Genomic DNA, 7500 nt, shown 5'->3' with positions numbered 1-7500 from the left:
GTGGCCGCCTTTCGACGCCACCCACAAAGGCTGCAGCCTCTGTCGACCATAGCACCCAATCTCCAGTGGCTCTGCCGCACGAAGCCGTGGACCGGCAATGACGCCACCCGCACCCGTTCGTGCACCACCCCAACCGCCAAACTCGCACCTCCAGCGGATGAACGGCGGACGTTTCCCGCACTCGTAAAGTGCAATCCACCCCTATAACTTGCGTTTCATGAAGAGTTATTTCCAATATGCGACATTCCCGCTGTCCGTATACATGAGCCGCGACCTGTACCACTTACGAGCGAGAGACGCGATCGCGTTGCTCACTGTACGGCGTCCGATACCGAGCCATCAGCATGTCGGTCCCCATGCGCGTTGCACTCGCACTCGCAGTCGCAAAAACGTGGGGCAAATATATTACGCGGAAGAGTTATAACAGACCGAGCCCCACTGCATGGGGGGAGTCTTTGTCACTAATGTACACAGATGGAACATTTTGGACTGGAACCAGATTACCCGTACACACGGCGCTGATTAGTAATCAATGCAGAGCCATCAAACTACAGCAAATATACACAACTGTCCGTATACATGCTGAAAGAGTCTGCCCAAAATGGGAACCACACGTCAGCCAGACACTCTGATCACGCACCACTCTCTGCTTCTAACAGGCGCACATACAATATGTAAGCACCAGCATGGAACAACATCCAGTGCATCTTCTCCGCCACATTACACAATCCACACTATCACAACCAGACCAGGAGGTCCGTGCGGAAAATACAATATCCCAGCCTTTCGACATCCACCATTGCGCAGACCAGGCACCAACACCCACACATGTCCTATACAACGGTGCACCCAACATCACAATAGTACCTCCTGTCACAGCGCACAAACAATGACATGAGTCAAAGACACAGGTCTCACACAAGCATAGAATTGGAGCGCCGCCTCTAATAAGCCAAAGGTGCATCCTGACGTGACAAATCTGATCATGTCACAAGCATTCACTTACTATAATCACTATCAACGAACCTGCCGCCCCCGCCCCCCCCCCCCCCTACACCTTTCCGTACAACAACGTGTAACCTAACCTAACCTAACCTAACCTATGTTGTACCTTAACCTAACCTATGTTGTACCTTAACCTAACCTATGTTGTACCTTAACCTAACCTATGTTGTACCTTAACCTAACCTATGTTGTACCTTAACCTAACCTATGTTGTACCTTAACCTAACCTATGTTGTACCTTAACCTAACCCATGTTGTACCTTAACCTAACCCATGTTGTACCTTAACCTAACCCATGTTGTACCTTAACCTAACCCATGTTGTACCTTAACCTAACCCATGTTGTACCTTAACCTAACCCATGTTGTGCCTCAACCTAACCCATGTTGTGCCTCAACCTAACCCATGTTGTGCCTCAACCTAACCCATGTTGTGCCTCAACCTAACCCATGTTGTGCCTTAACCTAACCCATGTTGTGCCTCAACCTAACCCATGTTGTGCCTTAACCTAACCCATGTTGTGCCTTAACCTAACCCATGTTGTGCCTTAACCTAACCCATGTTGTGCCTTAACCTAACCCATGTTGTGCCTTAACCTAACCCATGTTGTGCCTTAACCTAACCCATGTTGTGCCTTAACCTAACCCATGATCCTTCGATGTCGGCTCTTCCTATCATTGCGAAGCAGAATTCGCCAAGCGTTGGATTGTTCACCCACTAATAGGGAACGTGAGCTGGGTTTAGACCGTCGTGAGACAGGTTAGTTTTACCCTACTGATGACTGTGTCGTTGCGATAGTAATCCTGCTCAGTACGAGAGGAACCGCAGGTTCGGACATTTGGTTCACGCACTCGGCCGAGCGGCCGGTGGTGCGAAGCTACCATCCGTGGGATTAAGCCTGAACGCCTCTAAGGCCGAATCCCGTCTAGCCATTGTGGCAACGATATCGCTAAGGAGTCCCGAGGGTCGAAAGGCTCGAAAATACGTGACTTTACTAGGCGCGGTCGACCCACGTGGCGCCGCGCCGTACGGGCCCTACTTGTTTGCCGGACGGGGCACTCGGGCGGCGCTGTCTGGGATCTGTTCCCGGCGCCGCCCTGCCCCTACCGGTCGACCATGGGTGTCTATATTTCGATGTCGGGACTCGGAATCGTCTGTAGACGACTTAGGTACCGGGCGGGGTGTTGTACTCGGTAGAGCAGTTGCCACGCTGCGATCTGTTGAGACTCAGCCCTAGCTTGGGGGATTCGTCTTGTCGCGAGACGAGACCCCCAGGGGCTGGTCGCCAGCAGGGGTACGCGTGGGCCCCCCTTGCTTTCAGTTTCCGCACGTCGCATCTCTGGGCGTATCGGTCTGGGCGGGCGCGCCGCACCCAGGGCGCTGCAGTGGGTGCGGCGGACTGGGGCGTATCGGTTGGCGTGGGCGCTGCGATGGGTGCCGCCGCCGTGCGCGCGGGGAGGCGGCGCCGGCCGGCCGGGCGCCGTGTGTACCGCCGCGCTATAGCGTATCGCTTTGGCGGCCGGCGCCGGGTGCCGCGGTGGGTGCCGGACGGTCGATGTCGGCCCACCGGCCGGGGCGTCGCGTGGAGGCGGCGGCGTCGGGTGGGTGCCGTGCGGTGGTCGCGGTGCCCGGCGGGGTCTGGTACGTTGTCGCCGTCCCGTGGTACCACGGCGTCCACCGCCGCCGTCCGGTGAACGCCAGTACCCCTAACCGATGGATGTGAAATAAAATATAATAACACATGATGCTCCGCAAGAAAATAGACTTGGGATAGGGTGTGTCGTTGGCAAGTCCCCGGGGCGGTTAGTGTGTGTGGTGATAAGTCTGTAGGGGCGGGGGGGGGGGGGCGAGGTATTAGGAAATAGATAGATAGATAGTGGTGCCGTGGGTGTCGACAGTAGACATAGCACACTGCCACCTACAGGGATCCGACGGAACTACGCCACCCATGCCGGCAAAACAGTATCGCCATCTATGAAAATAGGGCGACACCACATGCAATACCGCCATCTATGCGCATCTGACAACACTACGTCCGCACCACAAAACATACCGCCATCTGTAGGTCTCCCGCAACATGACCTCCTGCAACGACGCTACCGCCATCTATGAGACGCCAAGCCGACTAAGACAGCGATGGCGCCACAGTGGCCGCCTTTCGACGCCACCCACAAAGGCTGCAGCCTCTGTCGACCATAGCACCCAATCTCCAGTGGCTCTGCCGCACGAAGCCGTGGACCGGCAATGACGCCACCCGCACCCGTTCGTGCACCACCCCAACCGCCAAACTCGCACCTCCAGCGGATGAACGGCGGACGTTTCCCGCACTCGTAAAGTGCAATCCACCCCTATAACTTGCGTTTCATGAAGAGTTATTTCCAATATGCGACATTCCCGCTGTCCGTATACATGAGCCGCGACCTGTACCACTTACGAGCGAGAGACGCGATCGCGTTGCTCACTGTACGGCGTCCGATACCGAGCCATCAGCATGTCGGTCCCCATGCGCGTTGCACTCGCACTCGCAGTCGCAAAAACGTGGGGCAAATATATTACGCGGAAGAGTTATAACAGACCGAGCCCCACTGCATGGGGGGAGTCTTTGTCACTAATGTACACAGATGGAACATTTTGGACTGGAACCAGATTACCCGTACACACGGCGCTGATTAGTAATCAATGCAGAGCCATCAAACTACAGCAAATATACACAACTGTCCGTATACATGCTGAAAGAGTCTGCCCAAAATGGGAACCACACGTCAGCCAGACACTCTGATCACGCACCACTCTCTGCTTCTAACAGGCGCACATACAATATGTAAGCACCAGCATGGAACAACATCCAGTGCATCTTCTCCGCCACATTACACAATCCACACTATCACAACCAGACCAGGAGGTCCGTGCGGAAAATACAATATCCCAGCCTTTCGACATCCACCATTGCGCAGACCAGGCACCAACACCCACACATGTCCTATACAACGGTGCACCCAACATCACAATAGTACCTCCTGTCACAGCGCACAAACAATGACATGAGTCAAAGACACAGGTCTCACACAAGCATAGAATTGGAGCGCCGCCTCTAATAAGCCAAAGGTGCATCCTGACGTGACAAATCTGATCATGTCACAAGCATTCACTTACTATAATCACTATCAACGAACCTGCCGCCCCCGCCCCCCCCCCCCCCCTACACCTTTCCGTACAACAACGTGTAACCTAACCTAACCTAACCTAACCTATGTTGTACCTTAACCTAACCTATGTTGTACCTTAACCTAACCTATGTTGTACCTTAACCTAACCTATGTTGTACCTTAACCTAACCTATGTTGTACCTTAACCTAACCTATGTTGTACCTTAACCTAACCTATGTTGTACCTTAACCTAACCCATGTTGTACCTTAACCTAACCCATGTTGTACCTTAACCTAACCCATGTTGTACCTTAACCTAACCCATGTTGTACCTTAACCTAACCCATGTTGTACCTCAACCTAACCCATGTTGTGCCTCAACCTAACCCATGTTGTGCCTCAACCTAACCCATGTTGTGCCTCAACCTAACCCATGTTGTGCCTCAACCTAACCCATGTTGTGCCTTAACCTAACCCATGTTGTGCCTCAACCTAACCCATGTTGTGCCTTAACCTAACCCATGTTGTGCCTTAACCTAACCCATGTTGTGCCTTAACCTAACCCATGTTGTGCCTTAACCTAACCCATGTTGTGCCTTAACCTAACCCATGTTGTGCCTTAACCTAACCCATGTTGTGCCTTAACCTAACCCATGTTGTGCCTTAACCTAACCCATGTTGTGCCTTAACCTAACCCATGTTGTCGCCTTAACGTAACCCACGTTGTCGCCTAAACCTGCTCTGTAATTGTTATACGACTCGTTCAATTACTGTAGTGTTGCCCACCCGCAACCCTCGCAATATAGTTCGCTACTCGCACTGCCCGCACCCCTGTGTATCGCTTCATGTTAAACACCTTGCAAGTCTTGCTCACTTTCCACATGCTCCTGCTGTACACTGTAATGTGGATGGCAGCAGGACGTACATGCCGCCCCTCCCCACGTCCCCACCTTGCCCCCTGCCTTCGCAAGCTGGTTGGTGAGAAGTTTGCATGTTCAATGCCCTTCGCATGCGACGTACTCAGGCTACGTTGTGGTGCGGCCTGTGTCAACTGTCCGCTGATGTCGTACGCGTGAACCACAATCTGTACTGCACATTCGTCCTTATGTACTGAATGATACATCGTGGCACATGTGTGACCGCACAACGACTGCGCCCAAAAACGGCGGACCATACAGTGCAAATATTGTGCACGCAGCTACGTGTCGTCTCCCTATGAGAGCTGGATTGCAGTGTGGTACGCCATAGAGACGTGTGGGAGGAACGGACGCCGTGGATGGCGATCAGCATGAGCTGTCTGTTGATGTATTCGGACCTAGTCGTCTCTCCTCACACACCGTGATGGCATGGTGCACCGCGTTCCATATCTGCGACATGCTACAGAGGCCGGTTGACAGTCGTTCGAGCAATGGACATCGCATACGTACGGGGGCCACCTTCCACGTATTGTCTAGGCGTGCACATTTTGTTGCGTGTATGTGGGCAGACGTAGTGTGGCGTGACACCTGACACAGGCATGCAATAATCGTTGAAGTTGCAAATGGCGATGGACGCCTGCGTTTTCTGGTGAAGTTACGCAAATGAACAAATGGTAACCTGTTGTGGTGCGGTTGTTCTCGCTAGGGGTGAATCGGTGATGGCGACGATAGGTTGAGGTACTAACCGGTTGTTCCAGCGATACCCACCATGCCGACGAAACTGAACGGAATCTGGGTGTGAAGCGATACGCGGCGGTGGCTGGGTGGGACCGTCCCCGGCCGGTGAGGGGGCGCCTCCCGGCGTGCTGGCCGCGCGGTGCGTGGGCGCACGCGCTACAGCCGGCTGGTGGGGGCGGCCAGTGGCAGGCGCGCCGGCCGACGGACGCGGCAGGCGTCGCAGCTGCGCGCCGGCGCACCCTGCGCGCGGCGCCGTGCGGCCAAAGTAGGTCCTCGCGGGCCCGGTGCGAAGCGCGGTGGACATCTTCAGTGTGCTGGTCCGATTGAGGACTGTGTGCGTTGAGGATGCGCCGCCGCCCGGCGCTCGGCGCCGCGACGCCGTCTGCTGCTCGGTCGCCCCAGCGGTTCTCGCTGGTGGTTTGTATCGCAGCTGTGCGGATGTGTTGGCGCGTGCGCTGTGCTGGGAGAGTTCGCTTCGGCACCCAAGTGGGGCTTTTGTCCTTCTGTGGCGCTGGCGTTGGAGCTGCCGGTCACCGTAGGTGGCGCGTGTTGTCTCCCGCCGGCAATGCCACGACAGCACGCTCCCGGGCCTCTGTCGGCAGCGGCAAGCTCAGTTGGGAGCACGGGTGGTCGCACCGAAAGCGTCTACTCGCCTAACTCCGGGCGATTGCGCCTCTCTCGAACCCGACCAAGTACTTGGGACGGCGCTGCGCGCCGCCGGGACCTGAGAGGGTTTCGAGGTGTATTGTGCAGGGGAGCTCAGCCTCCTCCTGTTTGCAGAATGATTGAGCGGACGCTTGCGTGTTCGCGCGGGCCCCCGGGACACACTCCCGGGCGGCCGGCTGCTCAGCTCTAGTTGACGCAGCTCCCTGGTTGATCCTGCCAGTAGTCATATGCTTGTCTCAAAGATTAAGCCATGCATGTCTCAGTACAAGCCGCATTAAGGTGAAACCGCGAATGGCTCATTAAATCAGTTATGGTTCCTTAGATCGTACCCACGTTACTTGGATAACTGTGGTAATTCTAGAGCTAATACATGCAAACAGAGTCCCGACCAGAGATGGAAGGGACGCTTTTATTAGATCAAAACCAATCGGTCGGCTCGTCCGGTCCGTTTGCCTTGGTGACTCTGAATAACTTTGGGCTGATCGCACGGTCCTCGTACCGGCGACGCATCTTTCAAATGTCTGCCTTATCAACTGTCGATGGTAGGTTCTGCGCCTACCATGGTTGTAACGGGTAACGGGGAATCAGGGTTCGATTCCGGAGAGGGAGCCTGAGAAACGGCTACCACATCCAAGGAAGGCAGCAGGCGCGCAAATTACCCACTCCCGGCACGGGGAGGTAGTGACGAAAAATAACGATACGGGACTCATCCGAGGCCCCGTAATCGGAATGAGTACACTTTAAATCCTTTAACGAGTATCTATTGGAGGGCAAGTCTGGTGCCAGCAGCCGCGGTAATTCCAGCTCCAATAGCGTATATTAAAGTTGTTGCGGTTAAAAAGCTCGTAGTTGGATTTGTGTCCCACGCTGTTGGTTCACCGCCCGTCGGTGTTTAACTGGCATGTATCGTGGGACGTCCTGCCGGTGGGGCGAGCTGAAGGCGTGCGACCGCCTCGTGCGTGCTCGTGCGTCCCGAGGCGGACCCCGTTGAAATCCTACCAGGGTGCTCTTTATTGAGTGTCTCGGT

At 54.9% G+C, this 7500-nt stretch overlaps 1 non-coding gene across 1 annotated transcript in view; it reads left to right on the top strand.

The window, feature by feature from the left end:
• Positions 1-6673: 6673 nt before the first annotated feature.
• LOC124728948 overlaps positions 6674-7500 on the top strand; it is a 1909-nt gene continuing 1082 nt past the window's right edge. Inside the window, exon 1 of the ribosomal RNA XR_007007501.1 lies at positions 6674-7500. This exon is cut by the window's right edge and continues 1082 nt beyond it. This is a non-coding gene — a ribosomal RNA (small subunit ribosomal RNA).

This window comes from Schistocerca piceifrons, unplaced genomic scaffold (genome assembly GCF_021461385.2).
Source record: "Schistocerca piceifrons isolate TAMUIC-IGC-003096 unplaced genomic scaffold, iqSchPice1.1 HiC_scaffold_1182, whole genome shotgun sequence".
NCBI classification, from domain to species: Eukaryota; Metazoa; Arthropoda; class Insecta; order Orthoptera; family Acrididae; genus Schistocerca; species Schistocerca piceifrons.
Note: the sequence above shows the minus strand (reverse complement) of the source record. Positions and strands in the feature narration are given on the sequence as shown.